The sequence below is a fragment of the Ovis canadensis genome, chromosome 1 (genome assembly GCF_042477335.2).
Source record: "Ovis canadensis isolate MfBH-ARS-UI-01 breed Bighorn chromosome 1, ARS-UI_OviCan_v2, whole genome shotgun sequence".
NCBI classification, from domain to species: domain Eukaryota; kingdom Metazoa; phylum Chordata; class Mammalia; order Artiodactyla; family Bovidae; genus Ovis; species Ovis canadensis.
In genome coordinates this window covers 89,712,665-89,736,775 of record NC_091245.1, presented here as the reverse complement: position 1 = coordinate 89,736,775, position 24,111 = coordinate 89,712,665, and the positions used below count along the sequence as shown (strand labels likewise).

At 38.0% G+C, this 24,111-nt stretch overlaps 1 protein-coding gene across 28 annotated transcripts in view; it reads right to left on the bottom strand.

Moving 5' to 3' along the window:
- Positions 1-24,111, bottom strand: part of RAP1A (RAP1A, member of RAS oncogene family) — a 77,484-nt gene that overhangs the window by 46,972 nt on the left and 6,401 nt on the right. For 13 of the 28 annotated variants that reach the window (XM_069600234.1, XM_069600359.1, XM_069600294.1 and 10 more), the window contains one exon: positions 23,039-23,130. The exons of 7 other annotated variants lie outside the window; for them this stretch is intronic. The gene's annotated coding sequence lies outside the window, so the exon portion shown is untranslated. The remainder of the gene's footprint in view (positions 1-23,038; positions 23,131-24,111) is intronic. 8 more of the 28 variants (XM_069600402.1, XM_069600333.1, XM_069600325.1 and 5 more) reach the window with 1 other exon arrangement.

Genomic DNA, 24,111 nt, shown 5'->3' with positions numbered 1-24,111 from the left:
TGCTCCATATTCTCCTTGGTTTTTTTGTTTGTTTTTCAAACAACAAAAGCAAAAGCCATGCTTAGCTTGAGGACCATACAAAGATGAGCCTCGGACTATAGTCTGGCAACCTTTACTCAGACTGTTTCATAATTAGCCTGGCCTTTCCTATCAATGTCAATTTTGTTGAAAGCAAAGACCAGACTATTTTATATTCCTTCACAGTGATCTGCACAGTTCAGTCACTCAGTGGCGTCCGACTCTTTGCGACCCCATGGACTGCAGCGCGCCAGGCTTCCCTGTCCACTAACTCCCAGAGCTTGCTCAAACTCATGTGTATCAAGTTGGTGATGCCATCCAACCATCTCATCTTCTGTCGTCCCCTTTTCCTCCTGCCCTCAATCTTTCCCAGTATCAGGGTCTTTGCAAATGAGTCAGTTCTCCTCATCAGGTGGCCAAAGTATTGGAGCTTCAGCTTTAGCATCAGTCCCTCCAAAGAATTTGGAGGACGGATTTCCTTTAGGATTGACTGGTTGATCTCCTTACTGTCCAAGAGACTCTCAAGAGTCTTCTCCAACACCACAGTTCAACAGCATCGATTCTTCGGTGCTCAGCCTTCTCCATGGTCCAGCTCTCACATCCATACCTGACTACCTGACTCTGATCTGCAGAGTCTGCAAGTACAAAACCAGAGGTTTTAAAAATACTTGAACTGACCTTTTTGCACAAAGAATATCCCCAATTAAAAAAATATCTTCCCACAGGTATTTACACAATATAAATAAAGCATACTAGTTATCCTAAAACTACAAATAAGATTAGAATTATAGTAATATACTATGGCAGAACTTGTTATTTGTTCCTCTAACTTACTAGCCATAAAAAAAGGTATATATATATATATACATATATATATATATACATATATATATATACATACTTTGGCAAATGTGAAAACCCAATAATTTCAACAGTTTGAGTTTTACATTCTGGAAATTATAGGTTGATCACAAAGAAGGAATTAATTCTACATAGAAACTCCTGGACAAAGAATGAAAACTAATGTATCAGGGAGCAGACAGCTAGTTATTTATCTCTGGAAGTCACTGAACTTCTTCCAAGTCCAGATTTCTCATCTTTAATAGCAGAAGTGATTTCATCCGTCCTACCTTTCCCACAAAACTGTGAAGATAAAATGACACAAAGTTTATAAAATTTTATAAAAAGTGCTACAAATAATATGATTCATTTATTGTTAGAAGAATTCTAAGCCAAAACCAAGATTTCACTATTAAAATAAGTATAAACAAGAGTTCTCTGGGTCTTTAGAGTTATAACAAGTATTTTTCCTAACGGTCTGCATGACATCAACATACTCTATGGTGATTCTTTTTTTTTTTTAATCTTTCTAAAAGAGGAATGGAAATCAGAACAAACTGGTGTTACATTCTGAGTCTCAAAAAGGTTAACCAAGTGCATAAAAACATTCAGACCAGTTCCCCGGGTCTTAGAAATCTAAGACAACATTCATTCTATGGCATCTTTACTTTACTCTAGCTAAAAGGAATAATATACTAAATATTCCTTTGAACACTAAACTGTCTGCTAAAAATTCATGGGAACCAAACAGTAACTTCAAAGACAAAGCCAGAATCAGCAGTAAAGTTTTGATCAACAGAAAAGAAGGAATAATATAAATATCTAATATTCTATGCTAAGTACCTTTATACAGACCATACCATTTGATTTTTATGAACATAAGGAAGGGGTACTATTATTATTCATATTACAGCTAAAAAGTGAGGCTAAGAAAAATATCTTACCAAAGCTCACAGTAATCTGCATAGCAGGGATTAGAATTCAGATAAACTGTGTTTATCACATTTCATCTGGTTAGCAACCAAAGCTAACATTTGGTTAGCAAGCTAACCAAAACCAAAATCTAAGAAAAAGGCAACATTTCCAAAAGTGTGCTTCAATTCTTTTTCTCTCCATATCTGAGTACTACAAAGCTGATTAAAAAAAAAAAAGTAGTTAATGACCAGAAGACCATGTAACAAAATAGGGTGATGTCCATGGGATTTCCCAAGCCAAGAATACTGGAGTGGTTTGCCATTTCATTCTCTGTGGGATCTTCCCAACCCAGGGATCAAACCAAGGTCTCCTACATTGGCAGGCAGATTCTTTTCCACTGAGCCACCAGGGAAGCCCACCTTAAGTATTATTAAAGTCTTGGGGCATAGGGTTCAAAGAGAGACACTACACCTACAATTAGACATCTACAATTAAATTTTCTAGAAGTTACAATCTTAGATCTAAAGCCTTGTTTCTTTCTTTTTTAATATAAATTTATTTATTTTAATTGGAGGCTAATTACTTTACAATATTGTAGTGGTTTTGCCATACAAGCCGTTTCTAACAATGCCTTTTCACTGGCTAGAAGCGAATAATTGAAACATTAGCCTGAATCAATCTGTAAGGCATACCAAACAAAGCAAACATCAACCATACCTTGCTATCTAGATTAATACAGAAAAAAAAAAAACACAATAAAACAATGGTCCCCAGTGCCACAAATATCTATTATGTTTATCTATTATAAATGAGACACTGAGAGACAAAGGAAGATAAAACCAGTTACCCAAATTTAACAACAAAAATATACTATAATCCCATTTTTCAAAGTGTTGGTTTGATCAACTTACCAATTATATAGACTGTAGATAACAAAAATTGCTAGAAAAAGCCAAATACTTTTCAGAAAAGCAAACTGGTTCTGTGTTGAGAAGGTGCTCCACTTTGAGGGATGCAACCATTTTTTAATTCTCTTAGTTTGCATTTGCTGACATTTATTTACAAATTGGGCGCCAAGTGAAAAAAATAATAGAAAAGGAAATCAGATGGAGAACTTAAAAGACAGACAGACACATGCTGTCTTTACAAATCAGAAAAAAAAAAAACATCTCCAGCTCTAACTCGCAGAGCTCCCCTACTAAATTGACAGAAGTATACTAGTGGATACAAACAGGTAAAAATGAAAAAATCTGCCAAATTAATGTTACGTTATGAGAGGAAAGAGGAAGAATAGGAAAGGATCTGGTCAGTGGTGGAGCATAAAAAAGGAAACAGACGCTTACTATTAGCACACAAAAATGGAATAAAAAGTATTGTGCAGTCCAGATATGACTCAAATATTCACTGGAAGGACTGATGCTGAAGCTGCAGCTCCAATACTCTGGCCACAGACGCAAAAAGCCAACTCATCAGAAAAGACCCTGATGCTGGGAAAGATTGAAGGCAGAAGGAGAAGGGGACAACAGAGGAAGAGATGGTTGGATGACATCACTGACTCGATGGATATGAGTTTGAGCAAAGTCCAGGAGATGGTGAAGGACAGGGAAGCCTGGCATGCTGCAGTCCACGGGGTTGTAGAGTTGGATACGACTAAGCGACTGCACAACACTAAGAATTACTGGTGACCGTCTAAATTAGTATCTTTTTTCAATACTTGGCCTGGTATAAACATACCTGTGTGTGGGTGTGTTCTGTAAAAAGCTCCACAGCACAGATTTTCCACCTCACTGAAACTTCTGATACTGTCATCCCTTCGTCATCTCACAATCATCTCCTTTCCTTCCCTCCTAAACCTGGACTCCAAGAGTGATCATCAGTGCAGCTTAATAGTAGCTAAGCACAGACATTGGACCTAACTTCCTGCGTTGTGAAGTCCAGCTCTGACACTTGCTCTGTAACCTCAGCAATGTCTTGACCTGTCTGTGCCTTAGTATCATCATGGGGCAAACAGTACCTACATCACAGGGTTATTTTGAGTAAATGTGTTAGTATCTTTAAAGCAAACTTATAAATATGCCTACTATAGAGGAAGGGCTCTAGAAGTGTTTGTTCTTTATCATCATCACCATTTTTGTCTGAGTTATTCTTTGCCTTGAATATCCTGAATATTCATCTCAAGGACTGATGCTGAAGCTGAAACTCCACAGTTTGGCCACCTGATGTGAAGAACTGACTCACTGGAAAAGACCCTGATGCTGGGAAAGACTGACGGTGGGAGAAAGGGACGACAGAGGATGAGATGGTTGGGTGTCATCACTGACTTGATGGACATGAGTTTGGGTGGACTCCAGGAGTTGGTGATGGACAGGGAAGCCTGGAGTGCTACAGTCCATGGGGTCGCAGAGAGTCAGACATGACTGAGTGACTGAACTGAACTGATGGTTAGATGTATGTGTCTAGGTTAGGTTGTGTGTGTGTGCACACGCTAAGTCACTTCAGTCATGTCTGACTCTTTGCGACCCCATGGACTGTAGCCCACCAGGCTCCTCTGTCCATGGGATTCCCCAGGCAAGAATACTGGAGTGGGCTTTCATTTCCCCCTCCAGGGGAATCTTCTTGACCCAGGGATCAAACTTGTGTCTCTTGTGTCTTCCGCATTGGCAGGCGGGTTCTTTACCGCTAGTGCCACCAGGAAAGCCCAGTTAGGCTACAGCAATCAGTTATTCAAATAAATACTAATCTAGGTGTTGCTGTGAAGGTGTTATGTGAATGTTGCTAACCATCACGTAAAGGAGATTATTAATAATGTGAGGAGGCCTCACCTAATCAACTGAAAGCCCTCAAGGGACAAAAATGATGTTTCACTAAAGAAATTCTGTTGCCAAGAATTTATGCCTAAGTTTCCAGCTGGTATGCCCTATAGATTTTGGACTTGCCTATCCCCAAAATCATATAAGCCAATTCCTTGAAATAATTTTTTAATTTTTATACACACAGAGAGACAAAATGCGTATGTGTATATGTCTAATGTGTGTGTGCACATGTATCCTACTGGTCTGTTTCTCTGGAGAACCCTGACTAATATAAATATCTGCTGTTTACTGATGCTGAGAACAAGATAAAGTCTGTTTCTGTTGCTTGCAACCAAAGAACTCCAAGTACAGTTATATATGTCACCACTTGAGAAGGAGAGTCCACAAAGATCTCACTGTTCAACCACATGCTAATAGTTTAAGATCAAAGTTGTAGGCAGAAATTTTATTTTATTTTTTTAAAATATAAATTTATTTATTTTAATTGGAGGTTAATGACTGTACAATATTGTATTGGTTTTGCCATACATCAACATGTATCCGCCACAGGTATACATGTGTTAAATTCTAAACCTAATGGCAATAAAACTCATTTTCTAGACTCCTCCAAAGTACAGAGAAACTAAAAAATGAAGGCATACTTAAGAAAAAAAGGGTGTCTAAAACAGCTGTTAGAATGTTCAGGCTCCTTTACACTAGTTCAGTCTACTACCTGTTTTTGTGTGGCCTATAAACTAAGAATAGTTTCCACATTAAAAAAATTTTTTTGTTTTAATAAAAAGAAAAACAGTATTTTGTGACAAGTGGAAACTACATGAAATTCAAATTTCAGTGTTCATAAATAAAGTGGACATGGCTATGCACGTCTGTTTATGTATGGTCTATGGCTGCTTTGCCTGTAACAGCAGAACTGAGTACTGCCAACAGAGTCAGTGTGATCCTAAAAGCCTAAAATATTCTGTCTCTTTACTGAAAAATCTCTGCTGATCCCCAATCTAGTTTCTCAGAAAAACCACAGCCTATCTTTAGGAGGAATGGGCAAGAAAAGGGCAGGAAATGTTAGAAAAGAGGATATAAGAAAAGGAATAAATTAATTGTAGGTATATTGTTTTGAAACCTTATCATGCACAAAATACTGTTTGCAGCACTTTACATATATTAATATTTTTAATACTTACAACAGTCTTCTGAGGTGGAGACCATGACCCTGATTTTATAGATGAGGCAGAGAGGCTAAAACAAACCTGCCTAGCTCAACAGACATAAATTACAGAACAAGGACTACAACCCAGGCTGCTTGGCGTTAGCATCCACGCGGTTAACCACATCATACTGCTTTATCACTCATCTTCCTGTCTGTCTAATCTGCACAGTACTAATGATGCTGATTTTCCTTAAAACTAAAGTACTACAAACTATGTAACTGAACCAACACTGGAATAAATGAAAATGTTTGTGGCTGTATATTTATTAGAGAACTTGAGGGACGACCGCCACCTGTGCCTGTCTTCTTTCTTGAAGACAGGAAACTCAGGAAGATGCCCCCCTGGATTTAATCACTGCCTTCCCCAAACTATACTTGAAGTCAAAAGCTCAGGCAAGCTTCTATATGGAGGCCAAGATAAAGCATGTTCTCCTCCCACACGTCTTGCCTCATCAGGACCAATTAAATAAGAATCTGGACGGTGGAGCCGTGATGCTGATATTTCTTAAAACTTCTTAGTTAATTCTAATACACAGTCTCACAGGGTTGAGACCTGCCACACTACATTTCTCTCCTTTCAAGGAGAAGAGCGGTGATCGAAAGAAAAGAGTACCAGTGAGGGGAGGGGCAAAAGCAGAGATGGGGAAAACGGACAAAACTTATCTTCCCAGAATGGAGCTTTCATTCAGTACCATAGCATCCCAGCAAAGTGCATTTCTAAGTCTTCGTGTATCAACTACATCTAAAAACTTAAAATAAGCCAAAAATAAGTAGGTATGAAAATAAAACTAAATGTTTTTATATATGCATGTATATACAGAAATTTCTATAAGATACACAGCAAACAGATAACCATTATTTTTGCCTTATCTATATTTTTTACTTGATCTGTGTTTTTTGTCAACTTGTATTTCTTTTTATAATGTTTTACTTGATTAATTAAAAATAATTTTTAAAGTGTAACTAAAAAAAGGATGTTCAAGGATTACTTTAATTATACTTTGAATATGAAAATAACTACATAAAGAGCCAGTAAAAGTTACTTGGTACCCTCCTGGAAAGCAGTCTACTTCTTGTCAGTGGTCTCCCCAACTTCTATGTGCAGCAGAGATGTATATTCTAACAAATCTATTAAAGAATCTTTTCCACCAGATGACTATTAACTAACTAAAGTCTTACTGGTACTAATTTATCACAGTACCTAGTGAGGGGAAAATATTTTAAATAATAAAAAATAATAAGGGCTTCCCTGGTGACTCAGTGGTAAAGAATCTGCCTGCCAATGCAGGAGACAAAGGTTCAATCTCTGCTCCCACAGACCCTACGTGTCTTGGAGCAACCAGCCTGTGCACCAAAACTACTGAGCCTGTGCTCTAGAGCCTGGTGGCTGCAAATACAGAGCCCACGTGCCGCAGCTACTGAAGCCCGTTGCTCCGCACCTGGAGAAGCCACCACAGTGAGAAGCCTGCGCTCCGCAACTAGGGAGCAGCCCCTGCTCACCACACTGGAGAAAAGCCCATGCGCAACAGAGACCCAGCACAGCAAAAGGCAACACAGAAACAGAACTGCAAAAAGCAACAGTAAAATGGAAATGCTTCAGCGTTTTACAAACACAAATATCTATTACACATTCTAATTTTTATAATCATTTATAATGATCTCACATTACAGTTAAAATCAAATCTCCCCTTTAAATGCACTATTCATTTAAATGAATCTCAAGTTTGTAATATGGCTTCAGAAACAAAGTAGGCAATACGGGTAGTAAGACAACATCCAAGCAATCACACAGGCTTGGCCAAAGGTCTAAAGTCATAGTGAGTTAATGTTCAAGCACATCTTGTCATTTGTTTGCTACTGTGATTCTCAGTAAAAGACCCAGCTTCATGTACATTCACACAGTGTTTAAGTTTACACTAAAGAATAAAACCTCAAACCTGGTTAAATGCTAAGTAAGCCTCAACAGATAAAACCACATCTGAGATGTCTATTGGTAAAGAATCTGCTTGCCAATGCAGGTAGACGTAAGTGACGTGGGTTCCATCCCTGGGTCGGGAAGATCCCCTGGAGGAAGGCACAGCAACTTACTCCAGCATTCTTGCCTGGAGAATCTCATGGACAGAGGAGCCTGGTGGACTACAGTCCACGGGGTAGCAAAGAGTTGGACACAACTGAAGCGACTCAGCACGCACACACACTGAAACATAACTGGCAAGAAAAACCAGACCATGAAGGAACATGGTTGGTTTTCATTTGGCTAGAACCACTGAAACATAACTGGCAAGAAAAACCAGACCATGAAAGAACATGGTTGGTTTTCATTTGGCTAGAACCATGACCCAAAGCAAGGCCTTTGTAATGAGCTTAAGCTAGCTGTGGTAAGAACTTAACTCCAACTCTTAGAAAACAGTCCTCTCTGAATCGCCTAGGTACCGAATATCATTTGTTGTTCAGTTGCTCAGTCATGTCCGACTCTTCGTGATCCCATCGGCTGCAGTACGTCAGGCTTCCCTGTCCTTCATTATCTCCCAGAGTTTGCTCAAACTCATGTCCATCGAGTCAGTGATGCCATCCAACCATCTCATCCTCTGCCGTCCCCTTCTCCTCCTGTCCTCAATCTTTCCCAGCATCAGGGTCTTTTCCAAAAAGCCAACTCTTCACATCAGGGGGCCAATACTGAATATCATGTATTCTATTCATTATCATTCACTTTTAATCTAGTGGTGAACATGGTACTCTCAGAAGAGATTCTTCTTGACAGAGGTAAACTAAGTCTTCCAGAACATTAAGAGTGTTTTAAAGCCTCGCTCAAAAATGTCTTAGGGAGTTCCCTGGCAGTCCAGTGGTTAGAACCCCACACTTTCACTGCTGAGGGCATGAGTTCCCTGGGCATGGAGTTCACAAGCCATGTGGTACGCCCAGAGCGGGGAAAAAAAAGAAAAAAACAAAAGTACGTCTTAAGAAAAAAGTTAGGTTACAGTCAGTAAGTAGGGTCAGAAACAACATTTAAAGATTTGGGTAATGGTGTGAGCAGTTAAATTTAAATGAGAAACTATCTCAGAAAAAAATGTCTTAAAAGCCTAAAAACATTTCTACTTTGAAAACCAAAGTGTAATTCTTTCACAATGTTTAATGGATCTATTCTCATGTATTTTGAACTTTAGGAAACTAAACTTCTGAAAAAATGTAAGCAGAAACAGCATATATTATGAGATACTTAAAATAAGGGCATTACCAAAAATGTAGAAAGAGAGATATTATATGTCCTTTTAAAAGGAATAAAAGTTAGATAACAAAGAGAGTACATATCCAAGATATTTCAATCAATAAACCAAAGATTAAAATAAATGCTGGACAGGAATGCTGTGGTTCCAAGTATTTCCACAGAGCTCACAGCATGACAACCTGTTCGTCCACTGTGCAACTCAGAGGTGCTTTCAGAATTCTGAATTATTGCCAGGCACTGAAAGTTCTCAAGCCTAAATATGTGAGTCCTCAAAAATTTGTATTATTCTAGTTAAAATACATTTACTTGTCTTCTTAAAAAAAAAAAAAAAAGGAAAACTTAGCCAAACTTAAAACAGTAACTCAGAATCTGAAAAATATACAAAAGCACATCTGCCTATTAAAGAAACCTTTAGGATTTCCAGACATGAGAGCACAACACTATAAAGTGTAGTACTGAAAATCTAGTGCCAACATCAGAGTAGGTAAATAAAAGATGAAAAAGAGAAAGCCTAGAGAGACTCAAGCATATAATGCCATTTCAATTCTTAAATGACCCAGCAATTCCACCATAAATGGGAATTTATGAAACAGAAAAACACAAGCAAACAAATACGTATGCCAGAAACAATCACACACACAAAAAACAGGAAACAAAAGGCCCTTCAACAGAAGAATGGATAAATGTGTACAGTAATTCAGTAAATACTCCAAAAAGAAATGAGATAAATTACAAGAGTCATCTGAAAAGATGACCAAAATGCCTTGGACAAAAAAGAAAAAGCAACTTGCCACAGTTAAAGTTCAGCCTATTAATCTTTTTCAAAAGATACATAGATACAAGTTTATAAACTATTTATGTTAGAATATATACAGGAAAAAGCTGGATAAATATTCATATTACTAGTGGTTGTCCTTAGAGAAAGGAACTTTCATTAAGTTATACATATCAAAAATATTAAGATATACAGAATAAAATAATTCTATTTCTTGGAATTCATCCTAGGGAAATAAGTAAGAATGCCTGGAGAAATTCAACTACAATGATATTCAAAAAAGTTTTTATTATAAAATATTGAAAGCTATAGGGAATAAGATTTTTAAATGATGGCAAATTCACATAACAGAGTATTTACTATCTATTGTTATTATTTATCCAATAAATACTAAAATATATTCATCTTGACAAAAATGTCACAATATACTTTTTAAAAGGAGCATGAACTATTATGCATCTGATTTCATTTTCTGAAGGAAAAAAGGTTATGTACTGAAAACCACTGGGCAAGATGTTAGTAAACATTAACAGGGTGGGAGGTAAATGAAGGGTGATTTTCCTTTTAGCTTATTGCACTCATTCCAACAAGGGCAATATCACTCCTAAAGGGAGTAAAAAAATCTTTACCTTTTAGTGTATAAAGAAAAAGATTAACATACAGTAAATAAACAAATATACAGAATACCCATGGTATTAAAATTTCATGAGGGGAACAATTAGGAAAAAACATATAAAGACTAGACTGAGGGAAGCAAGTGATAATGATAAGAAAGGCTAAGAAACTATCTCATCGGTACGCTCACTTTTTTCTACAATGAACTAGGTATTACTTGAGTCTGAATAAGTAATATATGTACACTGACTGAACTACTGAAAAGGAACATACTATGAAAAGTTAACATTAAGTTTTGTTAGTAAATATAAAGTTTATTCCTATAGTCTTAAAGTTTCAAAAATACAGTACAGAGTTCTAAACACACAATGTTAAAATAAAAACACAGAGGGACTTCCTTAGTGGTCCAGTGGTTAAGAATCCGCCTGCCAGTGCAGGAGACATGGGTTTGATTCCTGCTCTGGGAAGGTGCCACATGTGGCAGAGCAACTAAAGCCCGTGAAAGAAAGTGGAAGTGGAAGTGTTAGCTGCTCAGCTGTGTGGGACTCTCTGCAACCCCATGAAAACTCTGCTGGTAAAGAATCCGCCTGTAACACAGGAGACCCCAGTTCAATTCCTAGGTGGGGAAGATCCCCTGGAGAAGGGAAAGGCTACCCAGTCCAGTATTCTGGCCTGGAGAATTCCATGGACCTACAGTCCACATGGTGGTAAAGAGTCGAACAGGACTGAGCAACTTTCACTTTTTTCCACTTTGCAATCCCATGGACTGTACCTGCCAGGTTCCTCTGTCTATGGAATTCTCCAGGGAAGAATACTGAAGTGGGTAGCCAATGCCCTTCTCCAGAGGATCTTCTCCACCCAGGGACTGAACCAGTCTTCTGTATCGCAGGCAGATTCTTTACCATCCGAGCCACCGACTAAGCCCTTAGGCCACAACTATTGAGCCTGTGCTCGAGAGCCTGGGAGCCGCAACCCCTGAAGCCTGAGCACCCGAGAGCCGGTGCTCAGCAACAAGAGAAGCCACTGGAACGAGACGCCTGAGCCACAACAGCAGAGAGTAGCTTCTGCTTGCTGTAACTACTAGAGAAAACCCACGCGCAGCAATGAAAAATCAGTGAAATCAAGGATAATTAACTCTTTTAAAAGCTAGACCTAAAAAAAGAAATTATAAGAGAAAAAGAAATTGAAAGAGTATTGCATCAGAATCATCTGGGATCACAAGGTTCCTTGACCATACTGCAGATATGATAATAAAATCAACATTTCTAGGGATGAGGCTAGTAGCTTTTATTAAATGAAGCACAATTCTATCATCATACCACTCTATGGAAATATGAAATCCAGACAGACATATATCCTATTATCCATTATCTCCACTGGGTACAAGGCATTGTGAGGAATATTAAAAAAAAATAAGCAAAATTCATAAATTTTGCTACTGAAATAGTCATTTCAGTTAAATCTGCAAAGTGAAGTCACTCAGTCGTGCCCAACTCTTTGCAACCTGTGGACTGCAAAATCTGCAAAACCCAGCATTAACTACTGGCCTTCTCAGGCAGGGCAGTATCATTCACAAAGAAACACAAGTTTAGTAAACAGGTAGAAAAGAAAAATCACTGCTGGGTAATAATAACTAGGATGCTGTCAGCTACACTCAATTCTCTTTAGTTAATATTGTGTTTGGCATGTCAGCCTTGAAATATACAGAATTCAAAATTTTGCCTACCCCAAATTAAAAATCTCCCGCTAGATACTCTGGGTTTAAAATGTGAAACCACATATGCCAAGATTTACTGTGTATATAAATAATGTATTCCCTGGTGGCTCAGACGGTAAAGCATCTGCCCACAATGCGGGAGACTCGGGTTCGATTCCTGGGTTGGGAAGATTCCCTGGAGAAGGAAATGGCAACTCACTCCAGCACTCTTACCTGGAAAATCCCATGGACGGTGGAGCCTGATAGGCTACAGTCTATGGGGTCGCAAAGAGTTGGACACAACTGAGCGACTTCACTTCACTTCACCTAACTGTACAGGCAATAGTCCCACTTAACTAAAGAAGAATATACTGGTTAGTCAAAATAGGCACAAAAGGATTAAGATACTACTTCATTCCCTAGCAACTGTCTCCAATTTCTTACAGACATCAATGCCAACTTTTGGTGGTAGTAATAATGACGGCAGCAATATTTAAGAGCTTTCTGTATGCCAGGCATACTTATTTAACCTTTAAACATGTCTAAGAAATAGGTACTGCTCTTTTTCCATTCTACAGATGAAAACAACCGAGAAATAAAGAAATGAAGTAACAGCTAGTAGATACTAACATATAAACTTCCATGGACTGTTTGCCTCCTAACCACAAATGCAGTATCAAATGACCAAATATTCAAAGTGAGAGGTGGCATATCATTTATATAAATAAGCTTATACCTTGTGATTAACAATCATCTATAAAACGGTATACAAATGAATGTAACTAAGGTAAACCTGAGTGAGAAGCATCAAAAGTTTTCCCAAGTTATACAATAGTACAGTACTTTTCCCTCTTTTCTCACTCACTACACCAAGAAAATGAACTTAAATTTGCCTTAAAGTACAAACTTTATCATTACGCATAATTCCATCTCAGGAATACATTTGTTTAATTCATTTGTAAAGCCTTTAACTCATTTTATCCCCAAAGAACCTTCATTTTTAAAAGCTTTATTAAATTCAATTTCATATTCTATAATGAACTCACCTTAGAACCCAATTATAAAATATATGAACAGTGTATAAAATTCAGGAAATAAAATTAAAAATTAAAAAGAAAAATAAAAATCACCTATAATTCCAACTTCATAACTTTGGTCCTTTTGAGGTTTCCTTTTCACCTACATTCTACATATCAATAGGAACCTGTAAACATAAGAACTGAAATCGTACTATATAAACACTGTTAATCAACTTTTTCTCTCTTAACAAAAGTGTCTTTTTTTAAATGGTGTGGACAAATGCTATGTGACTCTGTGTGTGTGCATGTACATGGGCGTTCAGGAGCATCTGACTCTCCCAGCCCATGGACTGTAGCCTGCCAGGCTCCTCTGTCTATGGAATTTTCCAGGCAAGAATACTGGAATGGGTTGCCATTTCCTACTCCAGGGGATCTTCCTGACTGAGAGACTGAACCCACGTCTCCTGCATCGGCAGATTCTTTACCACCAGACCACCTGGGAAGCACATTATATGACTGACTTTCTATAAAACACTGGCTTATAGGATTGAAAAAAAAAAAGTTTCTTATATTGTGAAAATTAACCACAAGGTGGAGGGGGGACAGTTGGTCCTTCATATAGAGTCATCTCTCTTTTTCAAGTACTTGAATACTTCAAAAAAACAATCATTTAAAAATTTTTACTCATTAAATAGGCACCCTCTGCATTACTAAAAAACCTCACTTGTCCATCTTCAGCACACCAACACACAGAAGGCATTAATACATACATATATTATGTATTCCACACATAGTTATGGAAATGTTATGGTTGCCAAAGATCAAAAATGTGACAACCCATGTAGGCACAAGCTCAGCCCAGTCCAGCTGAACCTAAACAGAGCCAGCCTGGAACACCACAAAGCAATGATTCTTTACATCCGATGCTTACGGCCTACTGCTTACAGGCAACACAAGCAGACGGCACTACTGGTGGCACACTCGCAAGCTTGTCCTCCCGATGACAGCAGTGCAAGTCTAAAGCAAAGCAGGAATGACAGATGACTTCATCACCTAACACCCTCCTAGCAATGGCTTCAACTGCAGATTTTGGTTGGTACTTAAACTATAAGGCTGTCACTTTTTCCACGTAAAAACCATGATATTTAAATAGCAGTAAGAAGTTACCATTTATTTAAAATTCAAAAGAATGTTTCACAAAGTTCATCCCAGGTGTGAAACTCCATATTCAAAAGGCACGGGAACTTTTCTTTTAAAGAGTATATATTGGAAAGACTGATGTTGAAGATACTGATGTCCAATACTTTGGCCACCTCATGTGAAGAGTTGACTCCTTGGAAAAGACTCTGATGCTGGGAGGGACTGGGGGCAGGAGGAGAAGGGGACGACAGAGGATGAGATGGCTGGATGGCATCACTGACTCGATGGACGTGAGTCTGAGTGAACTCCGGGAGTTGGTGATAGACAGGGAGGCCTGGCGTGCTGTGATTCATGGGATCGTAAAGAGTCGGGCATGACTGAGCGACTGAACTGAACTGAAGTATTTCTCCAGTTACGAGTTACTTAAGTTCCAGATCTGTCATATGGATATAAAAGAAACATCATCGAAATAACCTAGTATCTGAAGATCTTAACAAATAAAGGGGAGTCTGAGACATAAGATTCACCCTCAAGCTCACTTGTCCATGGTTTTTCTTAAATAATCTAATATTCTTAAGCAATATATAAAAGTTTCAAGTATACCAACTTTTAGATATACACATCAACAGGGCAAATTGTTGCTTGTACTTTATATGCAAAACAATTTTCTGAAGCGTGAAAATTTCAGGCCAAGGGGTTACCCATGTCATTACTAAACTTGATTATATGATTAAAATAAAGAGCAGCAGAATGTAACAGTAGAGCAGCTGAAAACTTATACAGAAATCTAGCCCCCAAACCCCTAAAAAACAAAAAGAGCACTCTGAGGACACCAAGAACCAAAATATCACATAAAGTTATCTTTTATAGACCTGTCATATTATAACCTTAGTCTCAAACTACTAGAAACAAATTTAAAAATATGTCCCATTCTTCACAAAAACAAGGCTCTTCACTCTGTCCAGGTTTATTGTACTTCAGACCCAAACCAACAAGACAGATCCCATCCTGCACAAAGTAGTGATACTGCCACAAATGGTGAGATTCGTCATAACCTCTCAGAAGGTCCCTCTAGGCCACCATATCTAACCTGAAGTGTTCTTTCTACCCTTCAATGTTAATTTATCTCCGAACAGCCCTCATTTCATCAATTTCCTTTCTTTTCTCTTTAGGTGAAAATAAATTTCTTTTCCACAGTCCAGCAAAACAACTTCCATGTGTTATCCATTCCCTTACAGAAAATCCTGTATTAGAATTCTTTCCCTTTCGCAACCCTCCACTAAAATAGTTTCTTTCAAACTCTCAATTAGCAGCAACTATTTTCATCTCTTAAGTATCCATTCCAATTAAGAACTCATTTAAATGTTCACTTTAGCTCAGTTTAGTCGCTCAGGTGTGTCTGACTCTTTGTGACCCTACGGACTGCAGCACGCCAGGCGTCCCTGTCCATCACCAACTCCCGGTGTTTACTCAAACTCATGTCCATTGAGTCGGTGATGCCATCCAACCATCTCATCCTCTGTCATCCCCTTCTCCTCCCGCCTTCAATCCTTCCCAGCATCAGGGTCTTTGCCAATGAGTCAGTTCTTCACATCAGGTGGCCAAAGTATTGGAGCTTCAGCCTCTGCATCAGTCCTTCCAATGAATATTCAGGACTGATTTCCTTTAGGATAGGATGGACTGGTTGGATCTCCTTGCTGTCCAAGGGACTCTCAAGAGTCTTCTCCAACACCACAGTTCAAAAGCATCAATTCTTTGGTGCTCAGCTTTCTTTCTAGTCCAACTCTCACATCCATACATGACCACAGGAAAAACCATAGCTTTGATTAGATGGACCTCTGCTAGCAAAGTAATGTCTCTGCTTTTTAATATGCTGTCGAGATAACTTTTCTTCCAAGAAGCAAGTGTCTTTGAATTTCATGGTTATAGTCACCATCTGCAGTGATTTGGAGCCCAAGAAAATAAAGTCTCTCACTGTTTTCATTGTTTCCCCATCTATTTGCCATGAAGTGATGGGACCAGGTGCCATGATCTTAGTGTTCTGAATGTTGAGTTTTACGCCAACTTTTTCACTCTCCTCTTTTACTTTCATTAAGAGGCTCTTTAGTTCTTCTTCGCTTTCTGCCACAAGGGTGGTGTCATCTGCATATCTGAGGTTATTGATATTTCTCCCAGCAATCTTGATTCCAGCTTGTGCTTCACCCATCCCAGTGTTTCTCATGATGTACTCTGCATAGAAGTTAAATAAGCAGGGTGACAATATACAGCCTTGATGTACTCCTTTTTTGATTTGGAACTCTGTGGTTCCATGTCCAGTTCTAACTGTTGTTTCCTGCCCTGCATACAGCTTTCTCAAGAGGCAGGTCAGGTGGTCTGGTATTCCCATCTCTCGAGAATTTTCCAGTTTGTTGTGATCCACACAGTCAAAGGCTTTGGCATAGTCAATAAAGCAGACGTAGATGTCTTTCTGGAACTCTCTTGCTTTTTCAATGATCCAATGCATTTTGGCAATTTGAACTCTGGTTCTTCTGCCTTTTCTAAATCTAGCTGGAACATCTGGAAGTTCATGGTTCACGTACTGTTGAAGCCTGGCTTCGAGAATTTTGAGCATTACTTTACTAGCGTGTGAGATCATTTAAAGGTACTCTACACTTAATTAATACGATATTAATTTATTTGAAAGGTTAGATCTCATACTGCTGTTCTGCCTGAGTATTAATATCAGTTGGAGAAAAAAGTCCCATTATGTAATTTTTTTAACCCTACTAACCATAAATGCCCCCAAAATACTGGATCATATTTTTGAACAAATCACACACTATGATATACTAGTGGTGGTGGTGGTTTAGTCGCTCAGTCGTGTCCGACTCTTTCAGACCCCATGGACTGTAGCCCACCAGGCTCCTCTGTCCATGGGATTTTCCAGGCAAGAACACTAGAGTGGGTTGCCATTTCCTTCTCCAATGATATACTAGTAGAAGACAGAAATACACACATACTTCCCCCACAATGAAACAGAGATTAGATGGACAACACATGTTGGCTGCATAAACAGTTTGATTACTGTTGTTCATTTCAAAAAGCTAAACTTTTAAACAGTTAAAATTTAAGTGATGCAAACAGAACCAAAAGAAGATGATATCCTGAATACGAATGGAAAAATTTGAGCAAATTTCCTTTAAGCTGAAAACATTAGGGACTACTCAAGTAGTAAGAATCTTAGTGAAAATTACACTTTCTGGGTTTCTGGTCTTTATTTCTCTCAGAATTTTTAATGTGTGATTTATTTTAAGTAATTTAAGCCTCATGGGGAAGTGAGTTTTGCAGAGGAAAAACATAGGTGAATTCAGTTATTTTTGAAGAGTTTTCTAGACTCATCTAGAAGAAAGAGTGTGCTGCGCTGAAGATTAGAGGGAGAGGCAGTCTTCTGTCGTTCGCCTACTCATTGATTCACATGTGCATGAAAGACACAAATATTTACTGGCCTCTCATTTTGTGCTTTGTACTGCTGTAATCCTTTCTTCTCAAAGTTTGCTGTCAACATTAACCTCTACAATTAAGAGTCTGTGGGACTTCTGTGGTGGCACAGTGGATAAGAATCCACCTTCAAGTGCATGGGACATGGGTGCGATCTCTGGTCTGGGAAGATTCCACGTGCTGTGGAGCAACTAAGCCCATGCACAACTACTGAGCCCACACTCTAGAGCCGACAAGCCACAGATACTGAGCCTGCATGCCACAACTGAAGCCTGAACACCTAGAGCCCGTGCTCTGCAACAAGAGAAGCCACCCCAACGAGAAGCCTGAGCACCCCAAAGGAGAGTAGCTCCCACTTGCCGCAACTGGAGAAAGCCAGCATGCAGCAATGAAGACCCAGTGCAGCCAAAGACAAATAAATAAAAATTTTAAACAGAGTTTGTACATTTTCATATATATAATTACTTTGGGTTTCATCATCCTCAAAAAATGAACAATATTTATTTCACAGATTTGATATACAGATGAAATGGGATTAAGGGCTTTACCTTCAAAAAAAAAAGTTCCCTTTTCCTTCTAAGTCTCTCTAGAAATTGGGACATTTAACAGTAGCTCTCAACCTAACTAACTATGAAAAATCTTTTATTCTCCACAGATTCCAGGTCTTCAAAGAGTTTTGTCTATCAAATGCACTGATATTTTATTAACCAGATATATAATGGCTAACAAGAACTCTCAAACTGTCAAAGACATAAAAAGTAATGAAACTCAGTGCTGGGTTCCTGAGGCATAAGCACAATGTTTCATTTCATTAACAGCCTGCAAATCACCACAATGCATGGTAAGGATAGTGTGGCAATTAGTCCCAAAGATTTGAGTTAATATAATTACTGGCCAAAGATACATAGTATTGCACCTGTGTAAGTCTATTGAGAGCAAATACTAGGCTTTTTGCAGCATTAAAAAGAATCCATTCCTATTTCTGCAGACCCCTGGGGAAAACACAATTTATGTATAAGTTAGTGATTTTCTACATCTGGAAAAATACTGGTTACCCTGCAGATTTGTTTCAAGCCAGATTCATTAGTAACACTATCTTCAACATCAAAAGTTGTACATATTTATCTATAAAGGTAGGTAGTGCTATCCTGTGTACTTCCGTTGCTTTCATAAAAGCAAAATCCAAACGCTTCACCAAAGCCTTATGTGATCTGCCCCTTGCCAACTTCAGCTAGCCGTCTCCCCTCAGCTTACCACTTCTCAGCCATGACTAGCTGCTTCCTACTTTAGGGCTTTTATACCAACTGGCCCTCTTGTCTGGTTAACTTTTCTTGCAGATCATAACATGTCTGGCTTTTTGCGACTGAGGTGTCAGAATAAATATCATCAGGGAATTTTTTCCTCAGCACTCAATCTAAACCCTTCCATCACTATCATTTCTTCTTGTTATGGCTTCTTCATAGCATCTGTGACCTCTTAAATTATCTGTTCACTTATTTATTTACTGTTTCTCTCCAAAACCACCAAACGCCACTGGTATAAAGAATTCCACAAAAGCAGTCTACTCATTGCCCTATCTCCAGTTCCTAAAACAGTACCAGGTAACCAATAATCACTCAATAAATATTTGTTGGCTAACCAGCCAAAGTGTTTAAGATTATTCTGGGGAAGGTCTATGATTTCTTTGTTAAGAACTTATTTAGCATTTAAAACTTATTCAAAAGGAATAAGAAATAATGTTCTTTTGATTTAAAAAAAGAGTTAAGAAATATACGCAATAAGCTATTCAACCAGTGGGCTTTATTTTCTTTTATGACAATCCTTTGGGATAGAAAAATATGCAAATCTATTCATGTTTCACAAACCTCATAGGTCACCTCATGCAAAAACTGAGTAAATTTTCTTTTTTTAATTTTAGCTTTATTGCAGTCTGACATTTAAAACTGACTTTTCTTATAATAATATACCATGAGCTGCTAGCCACTCAATATAATAACATTTTTCCTGCCAAGAAACAAGAATGCTTCTAAGAATGTAAGAAGTACAGACTGGGAAGCCATAGCTGACATCACAGTGACAGCGTCAGCATGGCCCAAATCAGGGAAGATCCTGTTCTTAGCTATGACAGGAGAGAAGGAAGGAAGGAAAGGAGTGATCAGTCCGAGGAAAATCACTGTAGTTCTGATTTTGGTTGACAAACATGAATATCTTCAAATCAACTCAAAACAGAATCAACTGGAATCTTATAGCTTGAGACATTAAATCCCTGCTTTGACTATCTGAGGTCTCTAGTAAAAGAAATAATCACACAGTTCACCAGATCTGGGCTTATATGAGAAAAAAAAGTGTTTGTGGAAAACAAACAAACAAGCAAACATAAAATCCCCAATACTATATGCTACATTTGCTTATTAATTTAAAAATATTTTCAAGGATACTTGTAAAGTGGAGAGATGTGAATAAAAATAATAACGACTTTATTTCTGAGTTTAGAAAATATTTGGAAACTAAAAGAAACATTATGAAAAGGTATAAAATTCAATGGTTTAAAAAATGCAAACACCCTGAATGTAACACAAGCCTGTATTTACTTTTTTAAAATTGGAGGTTGCTTCTTTTATATAAAAGGTAATATAAAAGGAGACAATAAGCAGATAATTCACAGCTCATGTGAGTTTACCTCTCAGTCAAAAAGAAATATTAATATCAATCTTTAGGCTAACTTGCTTACATAGTATTCAACCAAGTGGAAAGCACAGCTAGCACAGAGCTAGAAGCAGGTACCAGAATGACTAAGAACAGCATTTGCTCTTTTTTTTTTTAATTAAGAAATTAAGAAGTACTGAAAGCGTTATTTTTTCTAAAGATCATGTACTTAATTTCCTATTTTTTGCTGTTCCATATTTCACTGTCTTCAACATTATAAGCTGCTTAAGAAGCTATACTTCACTTTTCATCACTTCTGCTCTCAAAACTGATGTTTCTAAAGTCCATTTACATTCATGAAAGCTGGAAAACCACATATAGGAGAATTTTACCTTACAGTTAAGTATTTTAAGATAGAAAGAAAGTCAAGCTGCTTAATTGTGTCATACTCTTTGCAACCCTACAGACTGTATGTAACCTGCCAGGCTCCTCTGTCCATGGAATTCTCCAGGCAATAATAATACTGGAGTGGGTTGCCATTTCCTTCTCCAGAGGATCTTCCCAACCCAGGAATCAAACCCGGATTTCCCACACTGCAGGCAGACTCTTTATCATCTGAGCCACCATGGAAGCCCTATTTTAAGATAATACCTCCAGCTGCTGCTGCTGCTGCTAAGTCGCATCAGCTGTGTCCGACTCTGTGCGACCCCATAGACGGTAGCCCACCAGGCTCCCCCGACCCTGGGATTCTCCAGGCAAGAACACTGGAGTGGCTTGCCATTTCCTTCTGCAATGCATGAAAGTGAAAAGTGAAAGTGAAGTCGCTCAGTCATGTCCGACTCTTCGCGACCCTCTGGACTACAGCCCACCAGGCTCCTCCGTCCATGGGATTTTCCAGGTAAGAGTACTGGAGTGGGGTGCCATCGCCTTCTCCAGAAATATGTCTAAAAGTGAGGATTCTCTGTTAGCTACGAACTCAAAATGCTAGATAAGTAAATTTCTGTAGACTATATATTTGTCAAAGAAATAGCATAAACATACGCTTTTTACTGATAAAAAACAGGAATCTTTTACCAATCAAACCAATCAAACTAATTAAAAACTCAGCAACAAACACAGTGTACAACCAAAGAGTCCTATTTTCTCTCAAAGGTTACACACCTAACTCTATGTAGCCTATTCATTAGACTCAGATTCTTTCTTTTGAATTTCATCTCTAAACTGGGTATCTCTGAAGATCTAGAGATCTTCACAATGGTTGATTCCCAGCAACGCCCCCCTAACCTTTCCTCTTGTTTTCTGTTAAACTCTCAAGATCTTGGCTTACCTCTCATGTTTATTTTAGTAAAAGGAGATTAAATGCTCCTGTGTGTTTAAACCAGTCTCCCTGTCTTCAGTCTCTTTCTTCCTCAATTCATTCTGTACTCTGCATCTAGATTCATTTTCAAAAGATGAATGCTCTGATAGGATCTTATTCCTCATATCAAAACTTCCTGTGCTCCCGCATAAAGCCTATACTTCTCAACCTAGCACTCAATGACTTCCATAGTCCTGATCAATCTTTATGCCCTTACTGCCATTATTTTCTAATTACACAGGCCCAGGCTTCTGTCAAATCAATCTTCTGTCCTCCAACTTGCCCTGAACCTTCTATCTTGGCTCATGTCATTCCTACCGCACAAAGAATGCCCTGCACTCCCTCTCAGCTGCCACTGCTCAAGGCCCCTTCGCATCTCTGCATTCATTTATGTAAATAAGGACATACAAAAGATATGTTCTGCCCCATCCAGCAAGTTCAGTTCAGTTCAGTCGCTCAGTCGTGTCCGACTCTTTACAACCCCATGAATCGCAGCACACCAGGCCTCCCTGTCCATCACCAACTCTCGGAGTTCACTCAGATTCACGTCCATCAAGTCAGTGATGCCATCCAGCCATCTCATTCTCTGTCGTCCCCTTCTCCTCCTGCCCACCCTGCCAAATTTTCAAACCCAACAACTGGCAGCTTTTATTAAATGCCTACTATGCGCTCAGCAGTCTTAAACAGTATTTCTAATCCTCTCAACAATCCTATAAAGTAGGTATTATTATTCTCCTTTTACAGATGAGAAACCCAAAGCTCAAAACCATCAAACTATATATTTAGTAGATATCCTCAAACTGTATACTCAGTAAGTTGCCTCAAATCATACACTGAATAAGTGGCAAAGCAAGGATTTCAATACAGGCTGCTTAACTCTACAGCTATTGCTCTAAACACTAAGTTGCGTAGTTTGAGGGTTTTTTAAAGTCTGAATCATGTGACTATCCCTCTCTATCTAAAATAATTTAGTTTTACATATTTCTACTTACTATAAAATAAGCCTTCTCATGTTTGTTATTTTAGTAAAGGGAGAAGATTAAATACTATTTCTTTTCAAGAGAAGAACAATACTGAAATTGTAATGTCAAGAAACATCTTTTTTGTCACAAAGATTACTTTTACTAAAATATTTTCAAAGAAATTCATTCTAAGCAACTTTTTCAAAGATGACTGCAAATTAATAATCATACCCTTTGATGTTTTTACAGATTATTAATAATATGAGGATTTTGTGATCACCCCCCAAGAACTGTAATTGGTATCTAACAAATTGGCAAAGGTTGTAAAAACTGACCTACTCAATGCCATTGAAGGTGCAGTGAGACACACATTCATACACAGGGTAACCACCCTTTGATCCAGTTATTCCACTTCTGGGAATCTACCCTAAAGGAAAATTAAAAAAAAAAGAGAGAGAGAGAGATGCAATCAAGTATAAATGTACAAAAATGTGTATCTCAGTGTTATTTAAAATAGTAGTATTATAAGGATCAACCTGAGAGTCCCACACTAGGAGAACAATAACCTGTTCAGAGATAAAAGCAGGATCAAAACCACATTTACAGAAGTATAATTTCAGGGTTTTTTTTTTTTTTTTAAAAATTGAAAAGAAGTAAGAAAGGAGAAGAACCAAAAAAACCAAATTGAAATGTTTGTAGAAATTATCTCTGGGCAACAGGTTAATGAGTAATCTTCAATTTCTTCTTTACATTTACGCTCTTGTCAAAATTTGCCACCACAATGAACATGAATTAGCTTAAACAAGAAAAAAAGGTTTAAGCAGTTATAACCCCTGAAATATGCCCCTGAAACAAACAAGGGCATATTGCTTGGACTAGAAACTACACTTCCTACTGCAAAGAAAGCATCAAACTCGTTTTCTTTCCAGCTTTTATTAGGCTTACTTGTACTTTTAGACTGTGTAAAGAATGTCATCCAAAACTCAGTAGTACTCATGAAATCACACAAGGCTATCTAAAAGTCAGCCAATACTCCAGCAGAAAGACCACAGTTAAATGAACTGTTTTATTGTATGCCTATTGAGGATAATAAATGTCCAATTAATCCTAACTCAAAACATGCAAAATGGAAAAACCAGAAAAACTATTCTCATTTCACAAATTAACTAAATATACTGTTGTTGCCTTATAAGCACATCACAGTTAGGTCTGGGAGGAACTTGAAAATAAATCTGGCAAACTACCAACAACATCACTAAAAATGCACACTGATGCATTTGACTACTATCTTTTAGTGGATAGTTCACTTCAGTGGCACAGGATGATTTTAATCATTGTAGAAAAAATATTAAGCTGTCCTTCCAAAAAACAAAAAAAAAAACCTCCCAAACGTCTCACATTAAACATT